This window comes from Hippopotamus amphibius, chromosome 9, assembly GCF_030028045.1.
Source record: "Hippopotamus amphibius kiboko isolate mHipAmp2 chromosome 9, mHipAmp2.hap2, whole genome shotgun sequence".
NCBI classification, from domain to species: domain Eukaryota; kingdom Metazoa; phylum Chordata; class Mammalia; order Artiodactyla; family Hippopotamidae; genus Hippopotamus; species Hippopotamus amphibius.
This window is the reverse complement of record NC_080194.1, coordinates 136,787,425-136,807,461: the sequence shown is the minus strand read 5'-3', so window position 1 is coordinate 136,807,461 and position 20,037 is coordinate 136,787,425.

Below are 20,037 nucleotides of genomic sequence, written 5' to 3'. Positions count from 1 at the left end.
ATTAAATTAAAGATGGAAATTCACTGAATGCGTAGATAAAAAATCTGAAACATTACCTGCTAAAGAAGTCTACCTACTTTGGACCTCTTATTACAGACAGACTAAATGCTTGAAACTGTTAATAAATATATTTTTTGCTTTGTTGAAGATTGTACCATAAAATGGCATATATTTCTAGAAATTAATTTTAAAATGGGAATCTTGAAGATGGGTCTGAGACAAACTTACATCTCTCTTCTCAGTCAGTGCCCTCTTGATTAGTAACATTTCTCTGCAAAAGAAAAAAGGGAGGAGGGAATCTTAAGAGTTTTATGCATGGTCAAGATTAACTAAGATTAGATTGAATTTAAGTAAATAAATGATTTTTAATACTAAAAGTGAGATGATGTAAAACTGGAATTTGGTTTCTTTCTCTGTTGAGAGGACAAAGTTTTCTTGAAATACTAATTTGCTTTTGATAACAGATTGTAAAATTTCTTTACCAGTAACTTTCTGCCCTGGCCTTTGAAATCTTTTATTGTCATTTGGTTATGTGAACAAGTATTGTTTCACAGAGACTTATGATCCTACTTGGCCAAATGTTTAAAACCTTTTGATATCTTTGACAATTTTTCTCAAGTCAAATTCTAAATGAAGTTTTTTTGACCTCCAGCTAACTTTGGGATGCTTCAGAGGACCCCTGAACATCCCAAAGAGAGAAATTAAACTAATTAGGCTTATTTGGTATATTAAATTACATGGGAAACATTGTCAAATGAGTAATAGTAAATCTTAAGTTATATTGTGTAGGTAAATATTATTATAAATGCTCTTGATATTATATGAAGTTTCTGAAATTTGAAATGTCCTGGTATGTTGTCAGTCTTAATTCTTAGTTATTATCTTAAAATGTTGTATCTCACAGAAATAGCCCCATTTCCTTGACAATCGCATTGTGTTCAGATCTTTAATCATTTTTTTAAAGTCTTTTGTCATTTATGGATAGTTATTGTCTAACTCTGATGCTTTTATAAAATGCTTGTAGATGACTTGCTTATATGCTCCAAAACTAAATTAGACTAGGTAAAAAAATGACTTCCACCTGTATGAGGACTATTTCAGAAACAGCTCTCTTATGTAAGACTACTGAAGAAACAGTAATAGGGCCTCCTTTAACTATTTATGTCCCACGCTCAGTTGAGTCTCTTCTAAACTCATACCACACTCAGAACAATTCTGTAAGACAAGTAAAACTTCTTATGAAGTATTGTTGCTTTTTGCACCTAATACTACCTTGGTCTGATGTAATAACATTAATCTTGCAATGTGCTTCCAGCATCACTGGAAGAAAACAACCATTTTGTTAACAGATTATCCTCTTGCTCCCAGGAATGACTTACAAGAAGGCCCAATTGATAGGCTGGCTGACCTAATTTAATTTACAGATGGATCCTACTTAAGGGGTGAGCAGGGACATTATCGAGCTGGATATGCAATAATGTCCACAGTGGACATAACTGAAAGCTTTTATTTACCAGAAACAAAGTCAGCACAACAAGCTGAATTAATTGCCTTATCCTGAGCTAGTCAACTAGCTAAAGACCAGGTAACTAATATTTAACTGACCATCACTATGCCTTTGCAGTGGCACACAACTTTGGAATGTTATGAAAACAAGAGATTTTTAACCTCTTCTGGAGAGCCTATAAAAAAATAGAAAACAGATTCCAGGATTATTAATTGTTACATAACTGCCAAAACAGCAATTTTTTAAAACAAGAGGGCATTCCAAATGTGACACTAGGAAGCTAAAAATATGTCAGCTTGCTGATGCTGCAGCCAAACAGGCACCTTTAAATATTCATCCTGTCCAAGAATGTCCACTGCTCTCCATTAACCCTACTAGTCCAGTAAAAGATTTCTTTCTACAGGCTCAAGAAATTTCCACTAAAGAAGAGAAAGAGTCATGGCAACAAAGAGGGGGAATTTTGACCCACCACACAAATATGGTTTAGACCTGATAAGACAAAATAAAATTTATAGTCTATTGAAGTCCAAATGCCATTACTCCAGGGTGTACATTCTTTAACCCATTGGGCATCTAAAAGAATGGTTTTATGGGGAAAACAGTATTTTGGAAACTTTCACTCTCCATGGTTCAAAGGAAATATATTGCATTATTGACAGGGTCTTATTGAGACATTTTATTAAAAAGTTGGTAACTACTTTTACAGCAAGCTCCCAGGAGATGAAAAGAATCGTGGATTACAACCTAGAGATTTTGTTTATTGGAAAGAATATCAAAGATTCTTTGCAGCCACAATGGAAAGAACCTTATCAGATATTATTAACTAATCCATGCGCAGCCAGACTGAAAGACGTTAATTCATCTCTTTTATATTAAAAGGGCCCCTCCACCTGAATGGACTTTGACCCCTGTTTCTAGCACCTGGCTTCATAAGACAAGCATCACCAAGCTAGAATGAGAAGAAGATGATCACAGTAGCAGACAACTGACCCAAGAACCCAGACCAGGCCTGTAAGAACCATCCTACCAGATCAGTTGTACTGTTTACCGAATGTCTGTTTCTCTATCAAAACTAAAAGTTATTGAGGGGCGGAGTTGAGATGGCAGAGTAGGAGGATGCAGAGTTCTCATCTCCTCACAAGCAGGGCACCAACCAGGTGCTGCTGAGGGACCTTGGACACCTAAGGGGATGGGAGGAATCCCCACGTGACCAGGTAGGACATGGTGGGGAAGGACCGGGGGTGGAAAAGTGGAAATGGGATGGGACCAGCGCCCCTGAGGGGTGGCCAGGGGAGGAAAAGTCTTCCCATGCTCCGAGGGGCCCACCCACAGTGCAGGGATCAGTGGGGAAGGGGAGAGACCTCCAGGGGATTGTGGGATTGGAGGGGAAAGCACCAAGCATCTCCCCCACCCACTAGGGCCCCAGCAAGCTTGCTTGGGTCCCAAGCCTGAACATCAGGCCTCTGGGGACCCCTCTGGCCACTCAGGTCCTAAACCTAAGTCCTCCCTCTACCCCCCAACCACTCCACCCCACCAGGGCCTTTTCCATCCTAAGCCTAAGCCCTGCCCCCACCCCATCCCCCAGGTCTTCTTTAGGTGCAAGGGGTCCCAGGCCTGAGACCTGCCCCCACCCCCCACTCCCTGCCAGGGCCTTTTCCAGCTTTTTTGTTGTGGTGGTGGTGGTTCTATTTTGCTTTGTTGTTGTTACATTAAAAATTTTTTTTAAATATATTTTTTATTTTTCTAATTTTATTTTATTTTTTAATCCCTTGTTATTGTTCTGTTCCTTTTTGTTGCTGCCTTTTGTGTGTGTGTGTGTGTGTGTGTGTGTGTGTGCACACGCGCTTGGCTTGCGGGGTCTTGGTTCCCACACTAGGGCTCAGGCCTGAGCTCCTACGGTGAGAGTGCCAAATGCAAACTGCTGAACTAACAGAAAACCTTAGGCCTCAAGGAATATTAATTGGTGTGAGTTCTCCCAGAGGTCCTCATCTTGGCACCAAGACCCAGCTCCACCCAGCTGCCTGCAAACTCCAGTGCTGGACATCTCAGGCCAAACAACCAGCAAGATAGGAAAACAGCCCCAACCATCAAAAAAAAGAAATGAGATGACAAAAATAATATAGTGCAGAGGAAGGAGCAAGGTAAAAACCTACAAGACCAAATAAATGAGGAGGAAATAGGCAACCTACCTGAAAAATAATTCAGAGTATTGATAGTAAAGATGATCCAAAATCTGGAAATAGAATGGAGGCACAGATCAAAAAAATACAAGAAATGTTTAACAAAGACCTAGAAGAAATAAAAAACAAACAATGATGAACAACACAATAACTGAAATGAAAAATATACTAGAATGAATCAATAGCAGAATAACTGAAGCAGAAGAATAAATAAGTGAGGTGGAAGATAGAATGGTGGAAATAACAGCCAAGGAGCAGAATAAAGAAAAAAGAATGAAAAGAAATGAGGACAGTTTCAGAGACCTCTGGGACAACATTAAATTCTCCAACATTCTAATTATAGGGGTCCCAGAAGAAGAAGAGAAAGAAAAGGGGTCTAAGAAAACATTCGAAGAGATTATAGTTGAATATTTCCCTAACATGGGAAAGGAAATAACCATCCAAGTCCAGGACGCACAGAGAGTCCCATACAGGATAAACCCAAGGAGAAACATGCTGAGACACATATTAATCAAACTAACAAAAATTAAATTCAAAAAAATTTAAGCAGCAAGAGAAAGAAAAAAATAACATACAAGGAAATCCCTATAAGGTTATCAGCTGATTTCTCGGCAGAACTCTGCAGGCCAGAAAGGAGTGGCAGGATATATTTAAAGTGATGAAAGGGAAAAACCTACAACAAAGATTACTCTACCCAGCAAGGGTCTCATTCACATTTGATGGAGAAATCAAAAGCTTTATAGACAAGAAAAAGTTAAGAGAATTCAGCACCACCAAACTAGCTTTACAACAAATGCTAAAGGGACTTCTCTAAGTGGGAAACACAAGAGAAGAAAAGACCCACAAAAACAAATCCAAAACAAGTAAGAAAATGGTAACAGGAATGTAATATCAATAATCACCTTGAATGTAAATGGATTAAATGCTCCAACCAAAAAACACAGACTGGCTGAATGGATACAAAAATAAGACCCCTATATATGCTGTCTATGAGAGACCCACTTCAGACCTAGGGACACATACAGATCAAAAGTGAGGGGATGGAAAAGATATTCCATGCAAATTGAAATCAACAGAAAGCTGGAGTAGCAATACTCATATCAGAGAAAATGGACTTTAAGATAAAGACTATTACAAGAGACAAAGAAGGACACTACATAATGATCAAGGGATCAATCCAAGAAGAAGGTATAAAATTATAAATATTTATGCACCCAACATAGGAGCACCTCAATACATATGGCAAATGCCAATAGCCATAAAAGGGGAAATCATCAGTAACACAATAATAGGAGGGGACTTTAATACCCCACTGACACCAAAGGACAGATCATCCAGACAGAAAATAACAAAACATGAGCTTTAAATGACACAATAGACCAGACAGACTTAATTGATATTTATAGACATTCCTCCCAAAAGAGGCAGAATACACTTTCTTCTCAAGTGCACATGATAATGTTCTCCAGGAGAGATCACATCTTGGGTCACAAATCAAGCCTCAGTAAATTTAAGAAAATTGAAATCATATCAGGCATTTTTTCTGACCACAATGCTATTAGATTAGAAATCAATTACGGGAAAAAAATCTATAAAAAACACAAACACATGGAGGCTAAACAATATGCTACTAAATAACCAAGAGATCACTGAAGAAATCAAAGAGGAAATTTAAAAAATACATGGAAACAAGTGACAATGAAAACATGATGACCCAAAACCTATGGGATTCAGCAAAAGCAGTTCTGAGAGGGAAGTTTATAGCAATTCAATCTCACCTCAAGAAACAAGAAAAATCTCAAAGAAACAATCTAACCTTTCACCTAAAGCAACAAGAGAAAGAACAACAACAACAACAACAACAACAAAAAACCCAAAGTTAGTAGAAGGAAAGAAATCCTAAAGATCAGAGTAGAAATAAACAAAATGGAAAAGAAGAAAACAATAGCAAAGATAAGTAAAGCTGAAAGTTGGTTCTTTGAGAAGATAAACAAAATTAATAAATCTTTGGCCAGACTTATCAAGAAAAAAGGGAGAAGATTCAAATCAATAAAATTAGAAATGAAAAAGAAGAAATTGCAACTGACACCACAGAAATACAAAGGATCATAAATGACAACTATAAGCAATACATGCCAATAAAATGGACAACCTGGAAGAAATGGACAAATTCTTAGAAAGGTACAACTTTCCAAGACTGAACCAGGAAAAAATAGAAAATATAAACAGACCAATCACAAGTAATGAAATTGAAACTGTAATTTAAAATCTTCCAACCAACAAAAGTCCAGGACGTGATGGCCTCATAGGTGAATTTTCTCAAACATTTAGAGAAGAACTAACATCTATGCTTCTCATAATCTTTTGAAAAATTGCACAGGGAGGAACATTTCCAAATTCATTCTACAAGGCCACCATCATCCTGATACCAAAAGCAGACAAAGATATCACAGAAAAAAAAAGAAAATTACACACCAATATCACTGATTAACATAGACATAAAAATCTTCAACAAAATACTAGCAAACTGAATCTAACAACACATTAAAAGGATCATACACCATGATCAAGTGGGATTTATCCCAGGGATGCAAGGATTCTTAAACATATGCAAATCAACCAATGTGATACACCATATTAACAAATTAAAGAATAAAACCCATATGATCTGGGACTTCCCTCGTGGAGCAGTGGTTAAGAATCTGCCTGCCAACGCAGGGGACATGGGTTTGATCCTTGGTCCAGGAAGATCCCACATGCGGTGGAATAGCTAAGCCTGTGCACCACAACTACTGAGCCTGAGCTCTAGAGCCCACAAGCCACAAAAACTGAGCCTTCATGCCACAACTACTGAAACTTGCACACCCTAGAGCCCATGCACCACAACTACTGAACCCATGCACTGAAACTACTGAAGCCCACGCACTCTAGGGCCTGTGTGCCACAACTATGGAGCCCATGTTCTGCAACTACTGAAACCTGTGCACCTAGAGTCCATGCTCTGCAACAATAGAAGCCATAGCAATGAGAAGCCCACATCCCACAACAAAGAGTAGCCTCTGTCACTGCAGCTAGAGAGGAAGCCTGCACACAGCAATGAAGACCCAACACAGTCAAAGAAAGCAAATGAACAAAACAGAAAAACCCATATGATCATCTCAATACAGGCAGAAAGACTTGTGACAAAATTCAACACCCATTTATGATAAAAACTCTCCAGAAAGTGTGCATAGAGGGGACCTACCTCAACATAATAAAGGCCATGTCCAACAAACCCACAGCCAACATTATTCTCAATGGTGAAAAACTGAAAGCATTTCCTCTAAGACCAGGAATAAGACAAGGATTTCCACTCTAGAACTGTTATTCAACATAGTTTTGGAAGTTCTAGCCACAGCAATCAGAGAAGAAAAAGAAATGAAAGGAATACAAGTTGGAAGAGAAGAAGTAAAACTGTCACTGTTTGCAGATGACATGATACTACACATAGAAAATCCTAAAGATGCTACTAGAGCTAATCAATGAATTTGGTAAAGTTGCAGAATACAAAATTAATGCACAGAAATCACTTTCATTTCTATGCACTAACAATGAAAGATCAGAAAGAGGAATTAAGGAAACAATCACATTTATCATTGCAACAAAAAGAATAAAATATCTAGGAATAAACTTACCTAAAGAGGCAAGAGGCCTGCACTCAGAAAACTAGAACACTGATGAAAGAAATCAAATATGACACAGAGAGGTGGAGAGATATACCATGTTCGTGGATTGGAAGAATCAATATTCTGAAAATGACTGTACTACCCAAAGCAATCTACAGATTCAATGCAATTACTATCAAGTTACCAATGACATTTTTCATAGATCTAGAACAAAAAATTTTACAATCCGTATGGAAACACAAAAGACCTTGAATAGACCAAGCAATCTTGAGAAAGAAAAATGGAACTGGGAGAATCAGGCACCCTGACTTCAGAGTACACTACAAAACTACAGTAATCAAGACAGTATGGTACTGACACAAAAACTGACATATAGATCAAAGGTACAGGAGAGAAAGCCCAGAGATAAACCCACACACCTATGGTCACCTAATCTATGACAAAGGGGGCAAAAATATACAATGGAGAAAAGAGAGTCTCTTCAAGAAGTGGTGCTGGAAAAACTGGACAGTTACATGTAAAAGAATGAAATTAGAACACTCCCTAACACCATACAAAAAAATAAACTCAAAATGGATTAAAGATCTAAATATAAGACTGGACACTATAAAACTCTTAGAGGAAATCATAGGGAAAACACTCTTTGACATAAATCACAGCAAGATTTTTTGACCCACCTCCTGGAGTAATGAAAATAAGCAAATGAGATCTAAATAAATTTGAAAACTTCTGCACAGCAAAGGAAATCATAAACAAGATGAAAGACAACCCTCAGAATGGGAGAAAATACTTGCCAATGAAGAAAATGACAAAGGATTAATCTCCAAAATATACAAACAGCTCATGCAGCTCAATATCAAAATGACAAAAAACCCAATCAAAAAAATGGGCAGAAGACCTAATTAGACATTTCTCCAAAGAAGACACACAGATGGCCAACAAACACATGAAAAGATGCTCAACATCACTAAGTATTAGAGAAGTGCAAATCAAAACTATATTGAGGTATCACCTCACAGTGGTCAGAATAGCCATCATCGAAAAATCCACAAACAATAAATGCTGGGGAGGGTGTGGAGAAAAGGGAACTCTCTTACACTGCTGGTGGGAATGTAAATTGACTCAGCCACTATGGAGAACAGTATGGAGATTCCTTGAAAAACTAAAAATAGAAGTACCATATGACTGAGCAATCCCACTCCTGGGCATATACCCTGAGAAAACCATGATTCAAAAAGACACATGCACCCCAATATTTATTGCAGCACTATTTACAATAGCCAGGACATGGAAGCAACCTAAATGTCTATCAACAGATGGATGGATAAAGAAGATGTGGTACATATATAAAATGGAATATTACTCAGCCATAAAAGGAAAGAAATTGGGTCATTTGTAGAGATGTGGATGGACCTAGAATCTATCATACAGAGTGAAGTAAGTCAGAAAGAGAAAAACAAATATCGTATATTAATGCGTATATATGGAATCTAAAAAAATGGTACAGATGAACCTATTTGGAAGGGCAGGAAGAGAGACACAGACATAGAGAATGGACATGCAGACATGGGGGAAAGGGGAGGGTGGGATGAATTGGGAGATTAGGATTGACATATATACATTACCATGTGTAAAATAGATAGCTAGTGGGAACCTGTGGTACAGCACAGAGAGCTCAGCTCGGAGCTCTGTGATGACCTAGATGGGTGGGATGGGGGTGGGGGGAGGTCCAAGGGGGGAATATATTTATACATATAGCTGATTCATTTCATTGTACAGCAGAAACTAACACAACATTGTAAAGTAATTATATTCTAATAAAAAATCAATAAATTAAAAGGGACAAAGCAAAAAGAAAAGTTGTTATATTTCTAACTATGTTTTTGCCCCAATGTTTAGAATGGAAAGAAAACACTTTGGTAACACTATCACAAGTTGTAGCTACTGGGGGAGATTTATCTGTCAGATTTGTCATCAAATTTCTTGGTCAATTCAAGGTCAATATAAGCCCATCATAATTCTCGTCACTGACTTTTCAGTTGGTTCTATAATCTATAAAGTGTTTCCCCATCAGCATGTATCTTCATGTTTATTTAGTACATTCAATTAGCAATTCTGATGTTGCAACACCAAGTGGTTCTTGACTTTTAAAGCTGCTTTGCAGGGGAAACTTCGGCTATAATCCAGACTGAATGTTGTGTTTTCATATCAGATGTCTTCTAATATAACCATCTAACAACATATATAAAATCAAATTTCTGCATTGAAAGATCCCCTTTCTAGCCTAAATGGAATCTTGGGTAAATGGTTCAAGGCTGGGGATTCACAGCTGAATCTCTGCTTCTGACTTTGTTATTGTTTTTGACTATTTTGATTGTGTTCTATATCATTTATAGAGTAATAACCTCTTGTGCCTTTCAATGTATGTTCAAAACTCTGACTAAAATAATGGTACCTAAATGACTTGAAAGTATTGATCATATCTGTAGTTCTATATAAAGTAATGGGCATGAACAATGCTCATATAGGGTAAAATTGGCATAAGTCCTATTGGACAACCTAGAATTGACTATCAGTCCCTACCAAGTGTTCCACTAACCTAACCCCCTGAAAGGAAAGAAGGAACTCGGCTGTTAAGACCCAGCATCAAGGGACATGATGGAGCTAGGGCAGATAAGCAACTACCTTGGCATTGAGGGACCAAATATTTGACCACCCAATGCTTTCTATTGAAAGATTAATGATCAAAAGGGGGGAAATTATGAAGTAAAATTTATCCTTCAAGGCAGGACAAGAAAAAAATTAAACATAAAATTCTCTCTCTGTTTGGGCCTGCTTCCTCTCTCCCTAACGTGCAGTGTGCATCTGCATTACACATTAAGTAGACAACCTCAAAGATGGGATTGCCTGCTCAGCCATAAAGATGAATGTTGTTTTTCTTTCTTCTGACACAAGCAATATAATTTCTTAAGGATAGCATTTTTTCCCCAGCTCTGTAGGGGGTTGTGGTGACTTGCTACTTGCTTCGTACATGCTTACCTGGACTATGTCTCCTTGGTGAACTTTATGTAAAATATCAGTGTGTCATTTTGATGTATGATCTTTGTCTCAAAAATGTACATGACTGTGCCTTTCACTTCTAACAGGCAGAACAGGTCTCAGAGGTTTCTGAGACTCTGCTTCCCTGGTTATAATCCTCAGCTTAGCTCAAATAAAATTCTTTTTTTTCCTTCTTAACTTGATAGTTAATTGAATTTTCATTGGCAAGGTGTTCCAGGAACCCACTGGAAAACGCCAGAGTTGAACTTCATTTAGAATTTTATCTTTGGGAATTTTGTCAAAAATATCAAAAAGTTTCAAAACACCTGGTCAAATAGGATCATAGGTCACTGTGAAGTAATACACATTCACTTAACCAAAGTGAAAATAAAAGATCTCAGATGTTGTAATAAATCACTGAAATACAAAGAAACTCACACAATCTATTACCAAAAGCAGCTTGATATTTTAAGAAAACTTTGTTTTCCCAGCAGAGGGGGAAAACAAAACTCCAGTTTTGCTTCAGATTGCTCTTTTCTTTTCTTTTAAGCTCTTTATTGGAATATAATTGCTTTACACTCTTGTACCAGCTTTTGAGGTACACCAAAGTGAATCAGCTGTATTTATACACATATCCCCATATCCCCTCCCTCCCACGACTCCCTCCCACCCTCCCTGTCCTGGCCCTCTAAGGCATCACCCATCATTGAGTTGATCTCCCTTTGTTGTACAGCAACTTCCCACTAGCTATCTATTTTACAGTTGGTAGTGTATATATGTCTATGCCACCCTCTCACTTCGTCCCAGCTTCCCCTTTGCCCCCTGCCCCCCCAACGCTGTGTCCTCCAGTCCACTCTCTGCATCTGTATCCTTATTCTTGCCCTGTCACTGGGTTCATCAGTACCATTTTTTTTTTTTTTTAGATTTCGTATATATGAGTTAGCATACAATATTTGTTTTTCGCTTTCTGGCTTACTTCACTCTATATGACACACTCTAGGTCTATCCACCTCATTGCATATAGCTCCATTTCATTCCTTTTTATGGCTGAGTAATATTCCATTGTATATATATGCCACATCTTTTTGATCCATTCATCTGCTGATGGGCATTTAGGTTACTTCCATGTCCTGGCTATTGTAAATAGTGCTGCAATGAACATTATGGTACATGTTGTTTTCTTTTTTTCTTTTGGATTATGGTTTTCTCTGGGTATATGCCCAGGAGTGGGATTACTGGATCATATGGTATTTCCATTTTTAGTTTTTTAAGGATCCTCCAAACTGTTTCCCATAGTGGTTGTACCAACTTACATTCCCACCAACAGTGCAGGAGAGTTCTCTTTTCTCCACACCCCCTCCAACATTTATTGTTTCTAGATGTTTTGATGATGGCCATTCTGACTGGTGTGAGATGATACCTCATTGTGACTTTGACTTGCGTTTCTCTAATGATTAGTGATGTTGAGCATCTTTTCATGTGTTTGTTGGCCATCTGTGTGTCTTCTTTGGAGAAATGTCCATTTAGGTCTTCCGCCCATTTGTGGATTGGGTTATTTGCTTTTTTGGTATTAAGCTGCATGAGCTGCTTGTATATTTTGAAGATTAATCCTTTGTCTGTTGCTTCATTGGCAAGTATTTTCTCCCATTCTGAGGGTTGTCTTCTTGTCTTGTTTATGGTTTCTTTCACTGTGCAAAAGCTTTTAAGTTTCATTAGGTCCCATTTGTTTATTCTTGATTTTATCTCCATTATTCTAGGACGTGGGTTAAAAAGGATTTTGCTTTGATGTATGTCATAGAGTGTTCTGCCTATATTTTCCTCCAGGAGTTTTATAGTGTCTGGCCTTACATGTAGGTCTTTAATCCATTTTGAGTTTACTTTTGTGTATGATGTTAGGAAGTGTTCTGATTTCATTCTTTTACAAGTAGCTGTCCAATTTTCCCAGCACCACTTATTGAAGAGGCTGTCTTTTTTCCATTGTATATTCTTGCCTCCTTTGTCAAAGATAAGGTGTGCATATGTGCTTGGGTCAGACTACCCTTAATAACAAAATTCATTTGCTCAATTAAATTCAATCCAGTCTTAGTCAATCCTGGCCATGCATAGAACACTTCTCTCAGTGTTGCTCCTCTACAGACATTCCACAACTTTCTATATCCATATTATTCTGTCCCTCATTTTCTTTTCCATTCAGAAACAACCAGCTCTAAGACAAAACCACCCCTTTTTCCCTTTAATAAAAAGCATTTCCATTCCCTATACCCTCTTACACTGAAAGTATACATTCCATTTTCCTTGCATACTGAAATGTTTCCCTTATTATTTTAGTAGCTTTAGTACATATAATTCTTAACCTTAAAACCTAATTGCTAGCAAAAACTAAGAAGTAAGCAATTATGAACTATACATTAGCATTCTATAGATTGGCAATCTTACAAATACTATTTATGTTTTCTAGAAAACGTGCTTTCTCATGGAAAATGTCTTAGTGTGGCACCAAACATATTTATTAATAGTCCTAAATATCTTTATTTTCTCTGTAAAAGGAAGCCTAGGTTCAGTAATTAAAGTTTCAGTATCTTATTTGGAAATGAACTGGATATCCAATGGATTCCCATCATTTAAATTAATTTAGCAAGACTTTAAAGTTTCAAGTTACCAAAATGTGGATAGACTCAAAACATAATTATTCCTGAGGAGTTTACCTAAGAGCTCTTATCTCATTTACATATATTATATTTACTTAAAATTTCACTATATCATCATTTTCCTTGCTGACAAAGTTTGTAACAGGAATAATAAGGTCTTTGATTTCTAGTACACGTAGGTACAATAAAAGTATTATACTTAATGTTAATGACTCTAACAACATGCCATTTAAATAAACTGTCAAGCTTAAGCTAATTTTGATACCAGATATTAATTCAGTACTGAGTACTTCCCAGATCATGTGAATCTGAAATTCATTTTGGCCAGTTTCTTTTGTATTTCTGGGTATTTATATAAACACTTAATTTCCTTCAAGCCAATTAAATAGAGCTCTTTTACAAATTAATTTTGGCAATACTACACATCTACAACACAAGTATATAGATATACACAAACACATAAACAGACACAGAGACCTCATAGTTCCCATTCCAAAATTTGGGCCATGAATCAGGTACAACAATATAAAACCCATAAGTTACAAGAGGTTGGATTCAAATTGGGTTTCTGGCAGATGGAACAGGTTTTCTTGTCTAGGTGGCTAAACCCTTTTGAGGATTCTACCTGGGTTTTAGAAATTCTTTAACTATGGCCCTCAGTTCAGCCTTTTATCTGAAGAGGCCCACCTAGAGCCTTAGGTGGACCCATTTCTAAAGGTGACCATTAAATAATGTCTTCAGAGTGGAAAGGCAACTCAGAGAGAGGATTACAGTAAGTCCCCTACATACAAACCTTCAAGTTGCAAACTTTCAAAGATGTGAATGTGCATTCGCATGTCTAACCATGTAAGTTAGTTCACACGTCTTGTATACATTGTCACATTGTGTGCATCCTCTACAAGTGGTTGTGCTTTTGTGTACTTTACTATGCAGTAGCGTATAGAGTACAGTAGTACAGTTTCTTTATCTCAAGCCCAGGAGGTCCAGAACCAAGCACAAAAGCAGCAGTGATGTAGCTGGTTCTGTTACATAGTGCTAAGCAGTAATAACAGAAACTAAAGTGAAAATAATCGAGAGAGTGGAGCTAAGCGAAAAGATGGTAGACGTTGCTTTTTCTTACAACATGAATCATTCAATCACCAGCACGATTCTAAAGAACAAGGACAAGATCATGGAACATGTGAAGTCTGCTGTGCCAATGATGTCAACAGTAATATCAAAGAAGCATGGAAAGTGATGGAGGAGATGAAGAGATTCCTCAGTGTGCAGATGCAGGATCAGTGTCAGTGTCAAGTCCCACTCAGCTTAATGCTGATTCAAGAGAAAGATAAAAGCCTTTATGAAGACTTGAAGGAAAAACAGGGTGAAGAATCAGAGGGTGCATCTTTTAATGACAGTTATGGCTAGTTTCATTGGTTCAAGGCTAGAGCCAACCTTCACAATGTAAAAGTAAGTAGCAAGGCAGCAAGTGCAGAAACGGTAGCTGCCCAGGAATTTCCTGAAACGCTTTGAGATATTATGGATGAAGGCACAGATTTTACCAGAGCAGGTTTTTAATGTGGTTGAGACAGGACTGTGCTGGAAGAGGATGCCAGACTGAAGTTACATCCATAAGGAGGAAAAGTTGATGTCAGGTTATAGAACAGCAAAGGATAGGCTAACTCTGATGTTTGGTGGCAATGCTTCCAGTGATATGAAGCTGAAGCCTCTCTTAGTTCATTCAGAGAACTGGAGAGCCCTTCAGACCATAGCCAAGGACGCTCTTCCTGCTGTGTGGAAGAGTAACCTGAAAGCCCAGGTTACACAAGCCATTTTTCAGGACTAGTTTTTCCACCACTTTACCCCAGAGGTAGAGAAATATTGCCTGGAGAAGGATACCCTGTTCAACATTCTTTTGCTGCTCAACAATGCTCTGGACCACCCCCCATTCATGGACGACTTTCATCCCAACGTCAAGGTACAGTAGTGCATCTGCCACCCAATATTACGTTGCTCATCCAACCTATGGAAAAGGGAGTTATGGTGACTTTTGAGAAATATTATTTACTTCACACTTTTTGTCAGGCAGTAAAGGTGAGTGATGAAACAGGAACAACATTGTGACAATTTTGGAAGGACTATAACATTTACAAGGCCATAAAAAACATTGACTTTGGACTTCCTAGGTGGCACAGTGGGTAAGAATCCGCCTGCCAATGCAGGGGACATGGTTTGATCCCCAGGAAGATCCCACATGCCGCGGATCAACTAAGCTCATGTGCCACAACTATTGAGCCTGCGCTCTAGAGCCCGTGAGCCACAATTATTGAGCCCATGTGCTGCAACTACTGAAGCCCATGCACCTAGAGCCCATGCTCTACAACAAGAGAGGCCACTGCAATGAGAAGCCTGCGCACCACAATGAAGAGTAGCCCCCATTTGCTGTAACTAGAGAAAGCCCATGTGCAGCAATGAAGACGCAACACAGCCAATAAAATAAATAAATAAATAAATAAATAAATAAATAAATAAATAAATAAATAAATAAATTTATATTAAAAAAAACATTGACTTTGCTTGGTGTGAGGTCACAGCCATCACCATGAATGGGGTTTGGAAGAAACTTTACCTGCAGTTTGTTTATGATTTTCATGGATTTGAGAAGATGGGTGGAGTCCAAAGAGGTCTTCAGCAACGTAGTCACCCTCCAGTGAGAAGCTGGAGCTGGATCTGCAAGGATGACTTCATTGAACCCTTTGCTGTGCAACATGAGGAGCTTACTAGTGAAGACCTGATGGAACTGGAGGCCCAGAGAAAGGACGAAAAGAAACAAGAGGAAGAAGTAACTGAAGAACTGAAGAGATTCACGATGCAGGAAATGGCAAGGGGGTTTTCTTTATTTGAGGAGGCACTGTTAGTTTTTGAGTCACAGGACCTGATTGTAGAACAGTACATGAAGGTTGCAGTAGCCGTTCAGAATGCAATCCAGTGCTATCGTGCCATCTATGATGAGAAAAAAAGAGCTACTACAGAGACATCACTGGATCATTTTTTCAAGAGGGTAAGTAGAATTGAATCCTTCAGCTCTACCATCTCTCCCCTCCCTCTCTCCTCCAGTCAGTAACTCTCCTTGTCTGTTCACTCGATGCCAGTCCCTGTATGCCAGCTGTTGTACTGTACTACTGTACTTTTCAAGGTACTGTACTGTAAGATTAAAAACGTTTATTTTTTCTCTCTGTTTTTTATGTATTATTTGTGTGGAAAGTATTATAAACCTATTACAGTATAGTACTATACAGCTGATTGTGTCAGTTGGGTACCTAGGCTAACTTCATTGGACTTACGAACAAATTGGACTTATGAACACGCTCTCAGAACAGAACTTGTTCATATGTAAGGAACTCACTATACTAGAATGAATACTCAAATAAAGGAGGATAGAGAGGAGCAATACTTAAAGTTTAGATACTTTTTATATCATTAACCATTAGCCTTATGCAACAAATCTTTCAATGAGGCTGTTTTGGAATTTTGAAGCCTCTTGGGGCTTCTGCACACAATTAAAACAGGTACAATAGTGTAAGATGAGAATGCTCTAAGATTTTAACAACTTAGTAGACTTTCCAATTCAATGGAGCCAAGGAGCTAGCCCTACAAATATTTCCCCCTGCTAATCTAATTTTAAAGATTTCTTTTTTGATGTGAACCATTTTTTTAAAGTCTTTATCAAATTTGCTACAATATTGCTTCTGTTTTATGTTTTGGGTTTTCTGGCCCCAAGACATGTGGGGTCTTAGCTCCCCCACCAGGGATCAAACCCGCATCCCCTGCATTCGAAGGTGAAGTCTTAACCACTGGACCACCAGGGAAGTCCCTAATCTAATTTTAGAAAAAAGAAAAACTCTTACCACTGTTATTTCCAGTAGACCCTGTAGGCACAGATCCAGAAGACTGCCGGCTTTACCAGTTTTGGAGTGCTCAAAGAACTTGATCTTGGCCATTTCCAAGCCCAGTTTCCCACAATTCCAAATTAAGTACTTGCAAGCATACATAAACCCAGTTGATATTCCCATAGGTGGCGTTCTGCATGGGATCTGATTGGTCTTTGAGGCACAATTTCCCATTATTAATTTTGTGGCATATTTCAGACATGAGACATGGCTGAGAGACTTTCTGAGGATAGTGGAATGCATTGCATGTGTGCTGCTTCTAAGTCCAGCTCCCCAAGAAATCCGACCCTTTTACATGTCTCGGTTTCTCCCTGTGATGGTCTAAACCCCCATGGGTGCTCAAAGAGCTAGTATCAGCCTCTGTCATGCCCTCCAGACAAGCAGTATTTACTTAAGGTTGTAGTGGGTCTCCCTTATTCTTCAGAGATGAATAATTCAAGTCTCTCTTTTCACCGGCAAAAGTTTTATTCAGACCATATATTTTATTTAACTTTATTTCACATGGAGAACCAAATACTGTACTGACCCACCTGTAAGAGAAACGAGGGAGAGAAGAAAATTGTTTTATAACAAGATAATAGTAATGAAGTCGCGGATGGCTTCCAGAAGCAGCACTGAAAATGCTTCAGGTACAAAAGCAGATTGATATAGGAGTGCAGTGGTGATGACCCAAATACTCTGAGAGGCTTTGATTTTCTGAAATAGTGAATAATTTTTGGCAGAATCAGGGATCATTTTGAAATGTATAGAAATATCAAATCACTATGTTATGTAGTAGGTCAATTATATTTCTTTTTTTTTAAGAGCTTTTATTGAGATGCAGTTAACATACAATAAACTGTATATATTTAGAGTGTACTATTTGGTATCCCAATCTCCCAATTCATTTCCCCCCAACCCTCCCCGCTTTCCCCACTTGGTGTCCATATGTTTGTTCTCTACATCTGGGTCTCCATTTCTGCCTTGCAAACTGGTTGATCTGTACCATTGTTCTATATTCCACATATATGTGTTAATATACAATATTTGTTTTTCTCTTTCTGACTCACTTCACTCTGTATGACAGTCTCTAGGTCCATCCATGTCTCTACAAATGTCCCAGTTTCATTGTTTTTACAGCTGAGTAATATTCCATTGTATATATGTACCACATCTTTTTTATCTTTTCATCTGTTGATGGACATTTAGGTTGCTTCCATGACCTGGCTATTGTAAATAGTGCTGCAATGAACATTAGAGTGCATGTATCTTTTTGACTTATGGTTTTCTCTAGGTATATGCCCAGCAGTGGGATTGCTGGGTCATATGGTAGTTCTGTTTTTAGTTTTTTAAGGAACCTCCACACTGTTCTCCATAGTAGCTGTATCAAATGACATTCCCACAAACAGTGCAAGAGCATTCCCTTTTCTCCACACCCTCTCCAGCATTTACTGTTTGTAGAATTTCTGATGATGCCCATTCTAACCAGTGTGAGGTGATACATCATTGCAGTTTTGATTTGCACTTCTCTAATAATTAGTGATGTTGAGCAGCTTTTCATGTGCCTCTTGGCCATCCATATGTCTTCTTTGGAGAAATGCCTATTTAGGTCTTCTGCCCATTTTTGGATTGGGTTGTTTGTTTTTTTGATATTGAGCTGGATGAACTGTTTATATATTTTGGAGATTAATCCTTTGTCTGCTGATTCGTTTGCAAATATTTTCTCCCATTCTGAGGGTTGTCTTTTCATCTTGCTTATAGTTTCCTTTGCTGTGCAGAAGCTTTCAAGTTTCATTAGGTCTCACTTCTTTATTTTTGTTTTTATTTCCATTATTCTAGGGGGTGGATCAAAAAAGATCTTGCTGTTATTTACGTCAAAGAGTGTTCTTCCTATGTTTTCCTCTAGGAGTTTTATAGTGTCTGGCCTTACATTTAGGTCTTTAATTCATTTTGAGTTTATTTTTGTGTAGCTGTCCAGTTTTTCCAGCACCACTTATTGAAGTGGCTGCCTTTTCTCCATTGTATATCCTTGCTTCCTTTGTCATACATTAGTTGACCATAGTTTATCTCTGGGCTTTCTGTCCTGTTCCATTGATCTATATTTCTGTTTTTGTGCCAGTACCGTACTGTCTTGATCACTGTAGCCCTGTAGTATAGTTTGAAGTCAGGAAGCCTGATTCCACCAACTCCGTCTTTCCTTCTCAAGATTGCTTTGGCTATTCGGGGTCTTTTGTGTGTCCATACAAATCGTAAAATTTCTTGTTCTAGTTCTGTGAAAAATGCCATTGGTAATTTGATCGGGATTGCATTGAATCTGTAAATTGCTTTGGGTAGTATAGTCATTTTCACAATGTTGATTCTTCCAATCCAAGAACATGGTATGTCCCTCCATCTGTTTGTGTCGTATTCAATTTCTTTCATGAGTGTCTTATAGTTTTCTGAGGACAGGTCTTTCACCTCCTTAGTTAGGTTTATTCCTAGGTATTTTATTCTTTTGGTTGCCATGGTGAATGGGATTGTTTCCTTAATTTCTCTTTCTGATCTTGCATTGTTAGTGTATAGAAATGCAAGAGATTTCTGTGTGTTAATTTTGTATCCTGCAACTTTACCTAACTCATTGATTAGCTCAAGTAGTTTTCTGGTGGCATCTTTAGGATTTTCTATGTATAGTAGCATGTCATCTACGAACAGTGATAGTTTTACTTCTTTTCCAACTTGGATTCCTTTTATTTCTTTTTCTTCTCTGATTGCTGTGGCAAGGACTTCCGAAACTATGTTGAATAGTAGTGGTGAGAGTGGACATGCTTGTCTTGTTCCTGATCTTAGAGGGAATGCTTCCAGTTTTTCACCATTGAGAAAGATGTTTGCTGTAGCTTTGTCATATATGGCCTTTATTATGTTGAGGTAGGTTCCCTCTATGCCCACCTTCTGGAGAGTTTTTATCATAAATGGGTGTTGAATTTTGTCAAAAGCTTTTTCTGCATCTATTGAGATGATCATGTGGTTTTTATCCTTCAGTTTGTTAATATGGTGTATCACATTGATTGCTTTGCGTATATTGAAGAATCCTTGCATTCCAGGGGTAAACCC